Source organism: Ursus arctos, unplaced genomic scaffold, assembly GCF_023065955.2.
Source record: "Ursus arctos isolate Adak ecotype North America unplaced genomic scaffold, UrsArc2.0 scaffold_25, whole genome shotgun sequence".
Taxonomy (NCBI): Eukaryota; Metazoa; Chordata; class Mammalia; order Carnivora; family Ursidae; genus Ursus; species Ursus arctos.
The window spans coordinates 42,873,291-42,890,276 of record NW_026622930.1 but is presented as its reverse complement, the minus strand read 5'-3'; the positions used below and the strand labels follow the sequence as shown (position 1 = coordinate 42,890,276).

Genomic DNA, 16,986 nt, shown 5'->3' with positions numbered 1-16,986 from the left:
TATTTTTAAAACAAAATAAGATGTAAATGAGAAAATTCAATCTGTTTTAGGTATTTGGAACCTACTTAAAGGTCAAAAAAAAAAAAGAGCTTAACTGAATAGAACATTGAAGACTAATAAATCATTCATTTCAATCAAACCCCCACACCTCACCCACCCTCACTACTCTGAAGTACAGGAACTCTGGTATTCTCTTGACATTTGTAGAAGCTGCAGTTTGGTGTATTTTGTTTGTTGCTTTTGTTTTGCAACTAACTGCTATGGATCAAAGAAAAAAATCATTCAAAAACAAAATTATTCAACTTCACAATAAAATAAAGTGGTGGATGAGAATGGGAGACTGAAATATAGAAAATTCATTGAAAGTTTCCACACTACCTCACCAACACCAAATGATTCAGGATTATGTCTAATCAGTACCCAAACTTATATATTCTGTAAGATATTTTCATGGACAAGAATGGTAGTGATGGTGTTGAGGAGACTGGGGCTGGTGCTTTAAGCATTAGAGAGAATCTATTCCCAACATAAAAAATAAGCACTCAATGCTGGCAGATTTTTTTTTTAAGTTTTTAAGAACAGAATGAGGTTACCATTGTAAAAATTAAATTCACAAGCATAAACACAGACTTAAAGGCAATTGCATCAGAATTGAGACATATACTAACCCATATTAAACAATTTCATCACTTTAGCAGCTGATGTGTCACTATAATTAATAAATAAACCCAAATATTATTCTTTTCCTTGTATATCCTTACAAGTACCAGATTGCTTGACTAATTTTTCTGATGTAAAATTCTAAGTTTAATATACACAAACACATACACATTCTTTATAAATATCTGTTACTGAGGCCTTCTTAAACCCACTTTTTTTTTTAAGTGTTAAATGAGGTGGTATCCCCCCCTCTCATAATTTAGCTTAATCCTAAAAATTTTCCCCCAGGATTGTCTGAAATCTAGCAAGGTACCAACATTTGGTTATTGCACTAGTTTATGGTACTTCTCATACTGAAATTTTAGCATCAATCCACTAAAAAACAAAAACAAAAAGCTGACTCCTAGTCAGGTACAAAATCACTCATTATCAAAATGCCAGTTCTTCTCCTCAAAAGATTAAGCATTCATTTACAGTGACAAAGTCTATGCTATTCAGGGAAGTCACAGTAGTTCAATTTAATATATGTCAAAGCCCTCATTTCAGATGCCACCTTAACTCCAAATCTAGTATTACAGGAAGGGGAACATCACTTAGTAGGAAAAACTCACAAAATCCTCCTTACTGTGGAAATAACCAAAAACAAAAACAAAAACAGGTTCTGTCTTTCAACACCTACTGAGGCTGGCATCAGATTCCCAGAGAGTGGCGTAAATTTTTTGTTTATCAGAAAGAAATACAGAGGTTTAGAAACATGGGACTTGTTCACTGGTTTATTCTTTAAGAATCAATAATGATGTTTTCAAACAGAGTAAACAAACAAAATTCTCCAAGTCTAAAAGCAAATGCATTAAATACTCAGCTACAGAAGCCCAGTTTTGTAATGCTAAACAGACAAGTCTGAGAACTAGGGAAGTCAATCATAATAAACAAACTTATTTAAAGTCTCCTAAACCTAATCTGAGACACTAATTTAACTCCTGGCACATTAACAAAATATTTCAGTTCCCAGCTTTAAAAGAAAAACAAAAAAACTAAAAAGTGTTTCAAGTTAGGTGTTTTAATGCATTTTGATAATAGCTCCTTGAAGTCTGTCTTTCCAAAATCATTAACAATCATCATTAAACACTTAGTACTTCCCAAACCTTAAATGAGACCCAAACAACAAATAAGACAAACAGCACCCCAGCCCTCCTATGGTGCTGACATTCTAACAGAGAAGACAGAAAAATAGTTGGATAACATCTAAGAGCTAAAACTATAAAACTCTTAGAAGAAACTGGGCAATAAATCTTTGATTAGGCAATGGTTTCTTAGATATGACACCCAAAGTACAAGCAACAGAAGATAAAATAGACAAAATGAAAAACTCTGAATTTTAACTATCAAGAAAGTGAAAAACACAACCTCCCACAAGGGGAGAAAATACTTGCAAATCATGTATCTAATAAGGGATTTGTATCTAAAATATATACTGAATTCTTGTAACTCAGTAATAAAAAGACAACCCAATTAAAAAATGAGAAAAGGATATGGATAATTTCTCAAAGGATATACTTGTAACTAATAAACACATGAAAAGATGTCCAACAGGGAAGCCTGGCAGGCTAGGGTCATGATCTCCAGGTCCTGAGACTAAGCCCCACATGGGGCTCCCTGTTCAGTGGCGAATCTCTTCTCCCTCTCCCTCTGCTGCTCCCCCTGCTTGTGCTCTCTCACTTGCTCTCTAATTAGTTAACCAATTAATTAATTTTAAAAAGATGCCCAACACCATGAGCTATCTGGAAAATGCAAATCAGAATCACAATGAGATTACCACTTCACACCCTCTAGGATGGCTAGAATCTAAAAGAGATAAGTATTGACAAGGATATGGATAAACTGGAATTTTCATACACTGGTGTTAGAAATGTAAAACACGCAGCAACTGTGGAAGACAATCTGGCAGTTCTTCAAAAAGGCTAACGTAGAGTTACCACATGATCCAGCAGTTCCACTCCTAGATACGTATATACTCAAGAGAAATGAAAACATACATCCACATAAAAACTTGTACATGGATGTTCACAACAGCATTATTCCTAACAGCCAAAAAGTGGAAACAACCTAAATGCCCTTCTATTGATGAATGAATAAACAAACTGTTTATATCCATATAATGGAAAATCATTCAGCCATTGAAAGAAATGATGTACTGGTATGTACTAAAACATGGATGAACCTTGAAAACATTAGCTAAGTGAAAGAAACCAAACACAAAAGACCACATATATGATTCTATTTATATGAAGTGTCCAGAAAAGAAAAACCAGAGAGACAGAAAGTAGATTTAGTGCTTGGCAGTGGCTGGAAGAAGTGAAGAGTGTACGAAGTGACTGCTAAGGAGTACAGGGAATCCTTCTGCTATCTTCATAATAGCAAGTGACTATGGCTTCTTATGACTTGAGTCAAATGCTCTAAAATACATTTGTGGATAGTTCCACAACTCTGTGAATAGCATTGAGCTATACACTTTAAATGGATTAATTGTGTGGTATGTGAATTATATTTCAATAAAGCTATTACAAAAAATGTTTACAAAGCACTGTGAAGAAGTACAGGGTATTTTTTTTTTTTTTTTTTTTAGATTTACTTTATTTGAGAGAGAGAGTATGCACGGGGCTGGAGGGAACAGTGGGAGAGGGAGATAATCTCAAGCAGAATCCACACTGAGCACAGAGCCCAATGCACGGCTCGATCTCATGACCCTGAGATCAGGACCTGAACTGAAACCAAGAGACAGAAGCTTAAGCAACTGTGCCAACCAGGTGCCCCAAAAAGTACAGGGTATTAAGGAAACATATAAAAGGATCCCTAATCTAATCTGAGGAAACAGAAGAAGATTAAATGAAGACCTGAATGGATAAGCATTTTAAAGATTTTATTTATTTATCTGATGGGACGCCTGGGTGGCTCAGTCAGTTAAGCGTCTGCCTTCAGCTGAGGTAATGATCCCAGGGTCCTGGGATCCAGTCCCACACCAGGCTCCTTGCTCAACAGGGAGCCTGTTTCTCCCTCTGCCTGCCACTCCCCCTGCTTGTTCTGACAATTAATTAATTAATGTTTAAAAAGATTTTATTTATTTGACAGGGCGCCTGGGTGGCACAGCGGTTAAGCGTCTACCTTCGGCTCAGGGCATGATCCCGGTGTTGTGGGATCGAGCCCCACATCAGGCTCCTCTGCTATGAGCCTGCTTCTTCCTCTCCCACTCCCCCTGCTTGTGTTCCCTCTCTCGCTGGCTGTCTCTATCCTGTCAAATAAATAAATAAAATCTTTAAAAAAAAAAAGAGAGATTTTATTTATTTGAGATAGAGAAAGGGCACGAGCACAAGCAGTGGGGGGTGGGTTGGGGACCAGAGGGAGAAGCAGGCTCTCCGCTGAACAGGGAGCTGACACAGGCCTCAATCCCAGGACTTCTGGGATCACGACCTGAACCAAAGGCAGACACTTAACCGACTGAGCCAACCAGGCGCACCTGCATAAGCATTTTAAAGCATCCAAGTAGTGCAATTGCTGGATCACAGGGTAGCTCAATTTTTAACTTTTTAAGGGACCTCCACTCTGTTTTCCAAAGTGGCTGTACCAACTTGCATTCCCACCCTATTATCCAGCAATTGCACCACTGGGTATTTACCCCAAAGATACAGACGTAGTGAAGAGAAGGGCCATATGCACCCCAATGTTCACAGCAGCATTGTCCACAATAGCTAAATTGTGGAAGGAGCCGAGATGCCCCTCAACAGATGACTGGATTAAGAAGATGTGGTCCATATATACAATGGAATATTACTCAGCTATCAGAAAGAACGATTACACAACATTTGCAGCAACATGGAGGGGACTGGAGGAGATTATGCTAAATGAAATAAGTCAACAGAGAAAGACAATTATCATATGGTTTCACTCATTTATGGAACATAAGAAATAGGAAGATCGGTAGGAGAAGGAAGGGAAGAATAAAGGGGCGTAAACAGAAGGGGGAATGAACCACAAGAGACTGTGGACTCTGGGGAACAAACTGGGGGCTTCAGAGGGGAAGGGTTGGGGGATTGGGATAGGCCAGTGATGGGTATTGAGGAGGGCACATATTGCATGGTGCAATATATGCAAATAATGAAACATGGAACATTGCATCAAAAACTGGGGATGTACTGTATGGTGACTAATATAACAATAAAAATTATAAAAAATAAAATAAAATAAAGCATCCAAGTACATGTCTGAATAGCTACCAGTAGCTAAGATAAATTAAGACTGGCTGGAGTAGAGGGATGAAGTGGAAGAGACAGTAATAACACAGCTTACATTTATTGAACCTTTACCTATGTGCCAGGCACTGCTTACTCCAAAGTCTCAAATATATTAGTTTACTTGCCCAAGGTCACAGCAAGTGGTGATACCATGACTTGAACCAAAACATTCAGGCACCAGAGTCCTACACAGTAACACTTCACAACTCATCTTTTCCTGGAAATTGTCTGGATTACAACAGGCATAGCTTTCAATTTTGTAACAGTATATTGAATCCTGTAACAGTAACCAGATACATTATACTTTTATACATAAGTTTATTTGGTTGAGCACAAGATGAATACCTGAGTTTAGAGTCCATGTTTTATAAGAGTAACTAACCTTTAAACTCTGGAATCACACTCAGCAAGGCAGGCTGATTGATCACTTAGCAGCAGCTCTGAGAATTGACATTTCCTAAAAGACTGTCTTACACTTAACTTGGGGGACACTTATTCATTATCACTATTTCGTTTGTGTGTGTGTGTGTGTGTGTGTGTGTGTGTGTGTCCCCTAAACCAGTATAGTGGAATGTTTACAAATACTTGTTAGTATTTGTGTTAGAAAGTGAATCAAGCTTAAGTTTCTAGCATGAACATATGCATGGATGACAGTGCCTATTACTGAGCCCGGGAAAAGATGGTTGGGAGAAAAATTCTGAGTTCAGTTTTCAACAAGTTGAGCTGGAGGAACTGTGAGATAGCCAAGTCAAAATGAATAACAGAAAACTGGATCTGTGGACCTGAAAACTGGATCTTTTGGTCAAAAGAACTAGACCAAAGAGGTAAATTTGGAAGTCTGGGCACAAAGCATGGCAACTTAGGCCATAATAATATAAATGCCTAAGAAGAAAACACAGACAGAGAAAAGGTCTTAAAACACTGGTTTTCAAATATGAGCAACATAATCACATGGAAGGCTTGTTAAAGTACAAATGGCTGGAAGCCATCCCCACAGTTTCCGATTCAGTAGGTCTGGGTAGGGACTGAGGATTTTCATGTCTAACAAGTTCCCAGATAATGCTGATGCTTCTGATGTGGGGAGCCATACCTGGAGAACCAATGGCCTACAACAAAGCCCTACAAGACTCTGATAGTTAAAGCAGAGAATAAGGAACTTACAAAGGCGAACAATATGAGCCTAGAGCAAGGTAGGAGAAATACTACTACAATTAAATTACCACCAAGGTCACCAGTAACCACCAGTGGAAACCTACGACTTCTAAAACTAAATTCTACTTGCAACAAGTATTTATTAAGCACCCACCATATACCAGGCACCTGTTCTCTGTAACCTGACACTATCATCTCTCTTGGCCTCTGAAACACCATTCACTCCTTCTTCATTGTTCCTGCTTCTTTTCTGAACACCTACATACATATCTGTTCTCTTGTTCCTCTCCTTCCACCCACTCAAAACATTTCAAGATTCTCCAGGATTCTGGGTCTTCTCCATCACGCAAGCTCTCCCAGGGCAATTTTACCTAATCCTATAACTCTGAATACCATCTTGTTGCCAATAATTCTCCCGTACCTCATTCTCTAGAACTGACTGCCTCTAGGCCTCAGATCATATTTCCAACTGCCAGCCCAATCAGACATTTATACACTAAGCCCCTTTCTTCCCATATTTTCTCTCCAAGAAGCATAACCATTCATCCAGAGACCCAAACCAGCTACCTGTGAATCTTTCTAAAGTAGTTTTTCTCAACTTTAGCTGCAGATTAGAACCTCCTGGGGAGTGCTGTTTGTTTTTTAAACACCGCACTTGTCGGTCTAATAATATGACAACAGTAATTTTGTGTCCTTAACATATATGCATGTAAAATGCTTAGCAAAAAATGCTTTGAGCACTCAAAAACAGGGAACTATCTTTATAAACACTTCAAATTTCAGCTCATCTGAGGTCTTTTCTGAACAGAATCAAAATTACTTTAAACTATTTCACTAACAACAAAAATTTTAAAAAACTGTTTATAAGTCTCTCTAACGTAAACTTACAAAACTTAGGTTCAAAGTCATATTCCTACTTTTGCCCAATATCCTTTGGTATAGATCCTTATAGCTGGTTCCCAAAGGGAATAGTATAAGTTGTTAAATAGTAATATCACTGGAATCACAGATCTGTATTTGAAATTTGGCCCATGGATAAGACAACATAAACCAGTTAGGTCTATTGCTCATAGAATCATTCACAGAGACACTGGTGAGCCAACCATAAATGGAAAAAAAGAAACACCAATATATTCAAACAAGCTAATAAGAGAAGCCCATTATATGATACAATGTTACTTACAAGTGTTTGCAAATTAGACATTCGATTCCACAGTGATATCAAAGCAACCTTGCACCTCTCCTTAGTGCTATTTTGTATTCTGAGTATTTTCAAAAGAGAATGACGAAGATTTAAAACAGTCGTTATCTTCCAAAGTATAATGCTTTGTTTGTATCCCTTGCCCAATGATCTTAACAAATCTGTTACTTTTTCTTGAAAAGATGTGCAGGGATGGGCAAATGATGAGTCATTAAGTTCATTTAAGGCTGTAGAATTCTGCCACTTTCATCTAAGATGGTCAGTTTCTTATAACCTGAGCATAACAGGAAAGCTCGAAAATAATCTGGAATATGTGAGAAAACCAAGGAATAAAAGCTACCAAAAACTGCGACCAGAATAAAGTACAAAGATTCTTTTTATTTGGTTGTTTGTTTGCTTTAGCTGAACGAATTAGTTTGTCTTATAAATGAATTAAGTTACATATTTTAAAAATAAAATGTGTATGCAAATACCACTTGAGTATATAAACACACTAAAAACAACAACAACAACAAAAAACCACCAACCTTTTCAAAAAATTGACTGCCTGGTAAGTGGAGAGGGACTTAAAGCTGTTTGCTAAAATGGAATCAATGGAGATAAGCTTTATTTACATTTATGATACAGTTAAAAAGGTATTTGGATTGTGGAAAGCAGAGGAAATTTGAAAACCACCCCCTCATTTTTTTAAATAACTCTTATGTATGAAGTAACCATATTTCCAAATAGGAGGAAAACACAGATACTAATTAGAGCTATGAAAACCTAATAATGTGGGTGAGGAATAAAGAAAGAAGAAATTTAAAATCTTTTTCCAGTTTTATTTTTCTAGTTGGGAAAATCTTTAACTTTCACATTTTATAAATGAACAAAATGTGTATATAATCTAAAGGTTACCTATTTCCAATATGACATTTGAGTCCTTTTAATAACCCGGCCCCTAAGAGGTCACACAGCCTCAACCTCTCCTATGGCAGAGAAGACATTCCACCAACAAAGACTGTTCAAATTCATACACCTTAGCCAAAGAACAAATAGCATGCTTTTCAAACTTCGAAACCTAAATGCAAAAGGAGGAAGTTTGTTTAATACCATCATAGTATTAGATCCTGGTACATTCAGGGTCACAAGTTCATGAGGGTATATGAAGCACATCTCAAGTGTTTTTTAGCAGATCACCAAGCCAGGCAACATAACCAAGAACCTTTCTCAAGAATTCACCTGGATTCCCAGTAGGGAAAGGAACTGTCAGAGCTGTAATAGCAACCAAGGAAAAACTTACTAGCTCAATTCACTTATGAATAAATTTACTATTATACATGGATCTCCAAACTGCAGAAATTTAAGGAACTGAGAATTATTCTGCTTTTGTTGTTCTCCTCTATTATATCCAAAGAGTGGTATTCTATTGTATCAGCACCACCCAGGCCACTGAGGGTGCTTTCTACTCCAGGCAATGAATGCACAATGCCCTTGACCGTTTCCTATACTCTGCTTCGCACCAATGTGCTCAACAGACCCCTCACTATAGTTCAAAAAGAAAATACCTCTCACCCACTTGGACACAGAACAAGGGTCTTCCATCAGGTCCAGTGAAACAACTCTTCTTTATATCAGCACCACAGGATCCATATAAATGAACAGTCTTCAAGGGGAACTGAAATTGTCCATCTCTTTACTACCCTTGCACCCAGATTCTCTCTTCTCTAAGGGTATACTTCTTCTCAGGCAGTAACCTGGTCCTGGTAAACACAGCTTCCTGCCCTCCACACTTAATCTAGTTCACAATACCCTTTGCCCTCTTTCACAAATAGGATTACTTTTATCCCAGGAATGGGAATCAAGATGAGGGAGAAAGAAATTAAGGGGACTTTTTTTTTTTTAAAGTTCCCATGGCTTCAAAAGTTCCAGCAACTTTACCACCTTAGAAATAGATAACAGAATCCAAATTCTTACCTTCCCAACAGCTCCCCACAAGCTAACACCTATGAAATGGGAGACCCCAATCCTAGTTTTAGCTCCTACAGGAGGGGGTCAAGGGGAGGTCCCCAGTTATCAAATCCTAATATGTGATATCTGGTAAAAATTAGTAATTTATGATATCACAGCCTATTTAGATAGAGTAATTTACATAAAAGACATCCCCCTCCAATTTTTAAGCAAAATACCACTTCATTTCCTGTAAAGCTTGGATTCTACTCTAAGAGTAGTCATTTTTTCTTCATTCCATAACCTTGGTGAATCACTACTTCTGAGCCTGATATTTCAGAGTTGTGGTGAGGATCAGATCCCTTAGCACAATATTCAGTCAATACTATAATTATGCAGAAAGGTCCTGTCTACTTTGTTCAAAGCAAACCAAAATTAGTGCTCACTCTTGTATAATCATTTTTCAACAGCTGAGTTAGTTCTTGTAATGGTGTTAAGACATAGCTGGTATTCAACATTTCACTGAAAGAATGAATAGTCTGTCCTTAAAAGGGCAGGGGAGGGTCTGTAAAGAGCCCTAGAAATTAATGGATATTAAAACATTTTATCTGTTTATCGAGGTTGTTCTATTGTATCAAAATAACATAGGCCACTGTGGGTACCTTCTACTCAATGAATGCACACTGTCCTTGACTAGTTCTCATATTTCACTCTGCTCCAATATGCTCAACATATTTGTTTGCAGAGATTATTCCGGAACGGGAACATGAAATTATCTTTGCTTAAATTAAGGAACATTAGGAGCAAACACTGGTGGCAAGATTTATTTGCCTCAGAATCTCTCCACAAACTCTGACAACTTAGCTTCCTTACTGCTATTATTCACCAGAAAGAGACACAGATCTAGTTCAAATCACAAGCAAGTCCTTATACTTTGATGTATTTGCCCAAAGACCAGCTAGATTAGATTTAGAAAGAACCCAGTCAATGGAGGAAAAACAATTTCTTAGACTTTAATCAATTCTTCTTTAAACCCAGGAAACACCACACAATTTGTTCCCCATAGCTAATAAGTAACTTAACACTACTTTCTAATTATAAAGCCTATTCTACCCAGAGTATTCCAATCAGCTGCTAGCTATGAGAAAAATAACTACTAAAGGGGTTTCCTTAAGAAGATTCCTCTATCCCTACACATTCCCCCAAACAAGATATGACAGAATCACTTGACGTGAGCCAGGGCATTTACTATTCTTCTTTTTCAACCAGGGCCTGGCAGAACAGCTCCTGCAAAGAGGGTGACAAGAAGATGGGCCATTCTGCCATCATCAAGGTAGTAACCAAAGTATACACCAACAACATTCACACGCACATCCATGGAGTGGGTCTCAAGAAGCGTGCCCCTCAGGCACTCGAAGACATCCGGTATTCACCATGAAGGAGATGAAAACTCCAAATGTGCGCACTGACACCGGGCTCAACAACACTGTCAGGGCCAAAGGAATAAGGAAGGTTCCACACCATATACGTGTGCAGTTGTCCAGAAAACTTAACAAGGATGAAGACTCACCAAACCAGCTTTATACACTGGTCACCTATCTACCTGTCACCACTTTCAAAAATCTACAGACGGATGATGTGGGTGAGAACTAACCACTGGCTGTCAAATAACGGTATAAAACTGTAAAAAATAATAATAATAATAATAATGATTTCTATACTATTAACTAGCCTAATTAACATCATACAAATTTCCTACACAACCAAGCAGAGGCAAGCAAATGGTCATTATCCCAGGTTCTAATGTCTAGTTCTATGAGATACGAAGAAATAAATTCCAAAAGTCCTCTCCATTTGATGTTCTGTTATTCAAACACAGAGGCTTAGCTGGAATGCTCTTACCAATAAACTGTTTCAAGGCCTCATGAAAGAAACCATCATTTAAGGAGCCAGAAATTGCTCCTTCACTTTTGTTCTCAGACTTTCTGCACGTTTCTCCGCAACCAGCTTGTCCTTCCTTGCTGCTGGAACTGTATCTACATCTTTCGGCCACTCTGCTTGCTTGATCCCTAGCTCCCCATGGCCACATCTGCTGCTCTGTCTTCCTAGTAATCCAATCACTGTTTTTCTTGTACTCCTAGAACTGATCTAATGCCCACCTTCTAAACCGTACAATCCGTCAAACAGCAACCAAAGAAGTTGGGGAAAGAGGGAACAGTGAACCATGGGTACATGTAACATGACCTATCTGTTCTAACCAGCTACTCCATAACCTGTCCTAAGTGGCTCGGAGTGTACACCCTGGTTCACTCGGACAGACCTGTTGTTGACCCAACCTAACCCTTTAGACTAGGTATGGTTTCCGTGGCCACCAGCCTTATACCTAAAACTTTCGACTGAAGACAGAAGAGTCTCACAATTATGGCCATGCTTACAGAAAAGGAAATAAACATTCAAAGGTCTCTTCCACACTTCATACTGTGCTAGATGCTTTCTCTCTCAAGACCCACCAAAGGCCACTGAAATACATATTGCCCTCATTTTACATGAGGAAATGGTGTAACTCCAGTATCTGCATATTTAAGAAGATAAGGCTAAGTGTACAAGATATTGCATAACATTAGTAAACAAAATTCTTTTTGATGTTGTCCTTACAGGGCTGCTTTTCATATTGTTCATTATGTGAAGAGTAGCCCACTGCAGTGCCAAGGAATCTGGCTTACAGCTTCTAATTAGCTATCAACTCACTTTACAAATGCTGTTTCACCAAAAAGAGAAGGCCACGCTTTAAACGACTGGTATTATATAGTATTTAAATCAAACTCTAAGATTTACAAAATAATAACATTTGTATCTTCAGATTACAAGAATATTTAGTATGCTCAACGGTGAAAAAAGAACACGTTAAACTAAGCCACATGGATGTAAGCATTAAAATCCAGACTCAGAAACTCTAAAGGACCAATAACCTGGTGTCTCTAATAAATAAATTACAAGGGAAAGGAAAAAAGAGAGGTAGTGAGGGGGAACCTCTAGATTAAAAAGGACTTAGAAGTCATTATCAACCAGCAGGAAGGCAGTGACCTTATGTGGATCCTATTAAAACTATGAAGTTTGAAAAATAAATAATGACATCTGAAATAATTGGAAATTTGAATACTGGATAGTTGATGATATTAAGGAATTGTGGAGGTAAATACATATATACATATATACATTTTTAAGAGTCATTATATTTTTTTAAAAATATTATTTATTTATTTATTTATTTGAGAGCGAGCGAGCACAAGCAAGGGGAGCAAGCACAAGCAAGGGGAGCAGCAGGCAGAGGGAGAGGGAAAAGCACACTGCATACTGAGCAGGGAGTGGGACAGGGGGCGTGATCCCAGGATCCCGGGATCATGACCTGAGCCCAAGGCAGATGCTTAACCAACTGAAACACAAAGGTGCCCCAAGAGTCATTATCTTTTAAAGATACGCTAACTAGACTACAAGTGAAATGATATCTGGGATGTGTTTCAAAATAACCCAGGAGGAAGAAAGTGGAAGAACAGATGAAAGAAAACTGGGCATTGAGTTGGTGATAATTGCCAAAGCGGAGTCATAGGTACATGGGGGTTTATTGCACGGATTTCATCTACTTTTATGTGTTTCAAAATTTCTGTGTTAAGTTAAATTCAAGCACTTGCAAATACAAATATGTTTACGTAAATTTAAAAAAAACAGGTCACTTAAAAATGATACCAATAACTTGAATATAACTGGGTTTTAGATGACATAAAGGAATTTGATAATACTAATATGGAGAATAAAATTCAGAAGCTAAGCATCACAGCAATCTGTTAATTTGTTAGGTAAAATAATGGCATTGTGGTTATGGGGAAAATGTCTCTTTAAAAGACATATTGAGGTATTTAGGGCTAACATAACATGATGTCTAGAATTTGGTTTAAAATTGTTTTTAAACGGGGACAAGAATAAACAACTACGGCAAAATGTTGAAACTAACTGGTAATATATAGGGGCTCACTGACACTACTTATGTGTGTGTTTGCATTTTAAAAAGTAAATAATAACAGGAACAGTAATACATTCCAAGGACTTCCTTCACTATGTGGGAAAAGAAAAAAAGCAACATAAATAATTCAAACTAAAAACCCCCTAGTTCAAATAAGGGTCAAGTTTGGAGGGCGGAGGGAGACAGGAACCACCATACAAGAGTTTTTCTCTTATTTAATTCACCCGAATTTCACAAATAGTCAGCAGAGTGTGGTGAGGAAAGTCTCAGAGTGTTCCAACATAATGGGGAGTACTCGAAAAATATTTTTTTTCAAGAATTATTTCCTCCCGCCAGTCCTGCCCTAGACATCCATTTATAAAGAAACTTTCAATATTTTCTGAAGTCCAAAAAGTAGGATTGTCAGTGTGTTCTGTATGGGAACAAGCTTCCCTAACATCCTGAGCACATATGATTTTGATTGTACATAGAGGTTTCTGGGCATGAAAATAGTATTTTTTCATTCCTAGTTTTCTGGCTGTGTTCCAAGACTACTTTTCTTATCAAGTTATCTTTAGTAAGATTCTTTGTAGGGGGGGAACCTTTCAGAGACTTTTATGAAAACATTTGCACATACACATTTCAGCTCTTCAAGTAATGACACCAAGTGTTTTTTGAGGTTCTAAAGAGAAAAACACATTCTAAAATTACCTAATCCTACCAAAATTTCTGCTGTGGGCAATAACCACCATACCTAAATTACATAATTATTATTGGCAGAGCAAAAAGTAAAATTAACACCTTCTGAGAATTCACTATATGCTAAGTATTTAAGATGTATTTTTTAACTAAATCCTCATAACAACCTTAGTGTTTTTTTTTTTTTTAAGATTTATTTATTTCAGGGGTGGGAAGGGGCAGAGGGAGAGGGAGAGAATCCCCAAGCACACTTCCCACAGAACACGGAGCCCAACACAGGGCTTGATCTCAAGACCCCAAGATCATGACCTGAGCTAAAACCAAGAGTCAGCCACCCAACCAACTGAGCCACCCAGGTGCTCCAGGTGAGTATCAGTATTGTCTGAATACTACAGATGAGGAAAGTGGAGCACTGAGAGGCTAAGTAACTTGTAACTAAGTGGCAGAACCAGATTTGAATCCAACCAGTCAAGCTCCAACATGGGGGCTGCTGTCTGCTATCCTACTCTATACCGTAAAACTTCCTACCGTAAAACATAGGAAAGAGGACTATTTGAACATTTCTAGACCCTAGATCATTGACTCTCTTCATAATCCTAATAATCTTTGAGATTTTACGTTATTAAAAAAAATTTTAACTGGCAGATCCTTCTTTAATAAAATTAAACTGTCGGAAGAGAATTAATAGCAGCTATTATAGGCCTTAGCACCACTCGTCAAGAATACTGAAGCCCCTAACTGCTCACCCTAATGCAAAGCTCACCAGTTGACAGACCCTAGGTAGGTACAGAGATCCCAACCATTTTCTATTGCTTCATTCTTCCATTTGTTTGTTAAATCAGAATCAAACATCTGTATCATGAAAGAGATAAGGAAACACAAAGTTAAAGAAATGTGACAAAGGTAGAAATAGAATTCGTAAAACAGAATAGATCTTGTTAAAAGCCTTCTAAGATCCTCAGAAACAGTTAAGATTTTGCACACATAATGCAAGACAGGATGCTGTGAAAAGGCAAAACAGAATGAGAAAAGACTCTTGGAAATAAAAAATAAATTTAAAAAGGCAATATAAGGTTTGAAGTTGTGAAGATGAAATTTAAAAAGTAGACAAAAACACAAAAAATTATCAAAGGAGACACAGCAACAGTCCAGGAGGTCAGCATATGATCAATAAGAATTCCAGAAAGAACAGGGAATACAGTCAATGGTACTGTAACAGCGCTGTATGGAGAAAGAGGGTAGCCGCACTTGTGAGGAGCACAGCATTACATACAGAGATGCTGCATCATTGTGTTGTACACTTGAAACTAATGTAACATTGTGTGTCAACTATGCTTCAATAAAAAATTAAAAATTAAAAAGAATTCTGGCATGAAAAGAAAAAAATTTGGAGGAAGTTTCTGAAGAAATATAAACTTTCCACAAAAGATGAATAAGTTAATAGATTTATAGAAGTCTTCCAATTAATAGGGCCCACTCAGTGCTCAAATGAATAAAAGCCCAAACCAAGACATATCACTGGAGAATTTGAGACAACAGAGATAAAAAAGATACTACAAGATTTCAGAGAAAAAACAGCTCATCTACAAAGGAACAAGAATCAAACTGGCCTAGGACTTTTCATCAATAATGAAGGATACTAACAGTCAAGCAATGGCTTTAAAATTCTGACAGAAAATTATGTTCAACCTAGACTTCCATTCCCAGCCACACTAACAATCCAGTTTAAGAACAGAATAAAAACCTTTTCAGACAAGGAATTGCTCAAAATTTACCTCCCACACATCTTACCTTAGTATGTACCCTAGCAAAACAAGGCAATAAAACCAAGAGAGATGAATATATGGGAAACAGGAGCATAATGAAGGCAAGTCACAAGATGCCAGTTGAGCAGCAATTCTAAACAAAGCACACAGAACAGAGCAGGAGGATAGAGGGTATCTAGGATGGTAACTATGAAAAAGAGAGATACTAGAAATTTGATACTATCTTTAAAAAATGGAAAAATTGGGCACCTGGGTGGCTCAGCCGGTTAGGCATCTGTCTTCAGCTCAGGTCCTGATCCCAGGGTCCTGCGATCAAGTCCCCTATTGGGCTCCCAGTTCAGTGGGGAGCCTGCCACTCCCCCTGCTTGTGCTCTCTCTCTCTCAGTCAAATAAATAAATAAAATCTTTAAAAACAATAAAAACAAAAAGATAAATTTTTAAAAATGGAAAAATTAAAGGAAGCTATAAAAGCAAATAATACCCCAAAAAAGAATACAACTGGAAATTCTGATACGGGGAGAACATCCTGTTTTATCTTTGGAGAATTACCTTCTCCCCACCCCTAATACATGTGATTCATACAGGGCTGACCCCATTCCCATCTGTAAAAAAAGTATGCATGTTGACCAGGCTCTTAAGTATTCTAACCCATTCTCTCTGCTTTGCCATAACTTGTTTGGAAATAAACACAAAGCCTAGAATCTGTACAGGTGGGTAAGGGGTGGGAAGGGTGTGGAGCATCCTGAAAATAAAGCTAAAAGGAGGAAATCAGACGGGTAACAGCAAGAGAGCAACTCTTCAAAGCAAGGTTTGAGCTCCTGGATCCAATCCTACTCTATCCTCCTGGGCTCTCAGGTCTGGAAACCAATTTGTTTTTTTCACTTAAGTTATGGTTGCGCTGGTTTTCTAACATACAAGGATCCCAGCCTTAAATACTCCTCTTTCAAAGCAGGAAGTCAAAAGATATCACCTACTGTTAGTGTAATAAAAACAAATAGATAGTATTTACCAAGGTGACCAAAGAGCTTAAAATGATGACAGAACTATAGCAGAAAGAAGATGGGAAATGGGGTATAGTCGTGTTGGGAAATAATTCGTAATGGGTCTCTATGTCTTTCAGGCAAGATGCTGTCTGCTCATTGTTCTAGACTGTATTTTCAAGAATGTTCATATAGCAAACAGCCTTGCAAAACAAAATGTTTTCTTCAAGAACAAAAAGCAGGCATGCTTACTGTCTCCCTCTGGAACAAAGGGCAGGCATGCTTACTGCCTGTAATAAAATATTTGAAATCT

General features: G+C 37.7%; 1 protein-coding gene across 7 annotated transcripts in view; it reads right to left on the bottom strand.

Annotated features, from left to right (window-relative positions):
* FBXO34 (F-box protein 34) overlaps window positions 1–16,986 on the bottom strand; it is a 137,882-nt gene that overhangs the window by 46,108 nt on the left and 74,788 nt on the right. The gene's annotated exons all lie outside the window — the stretch shown is intronic.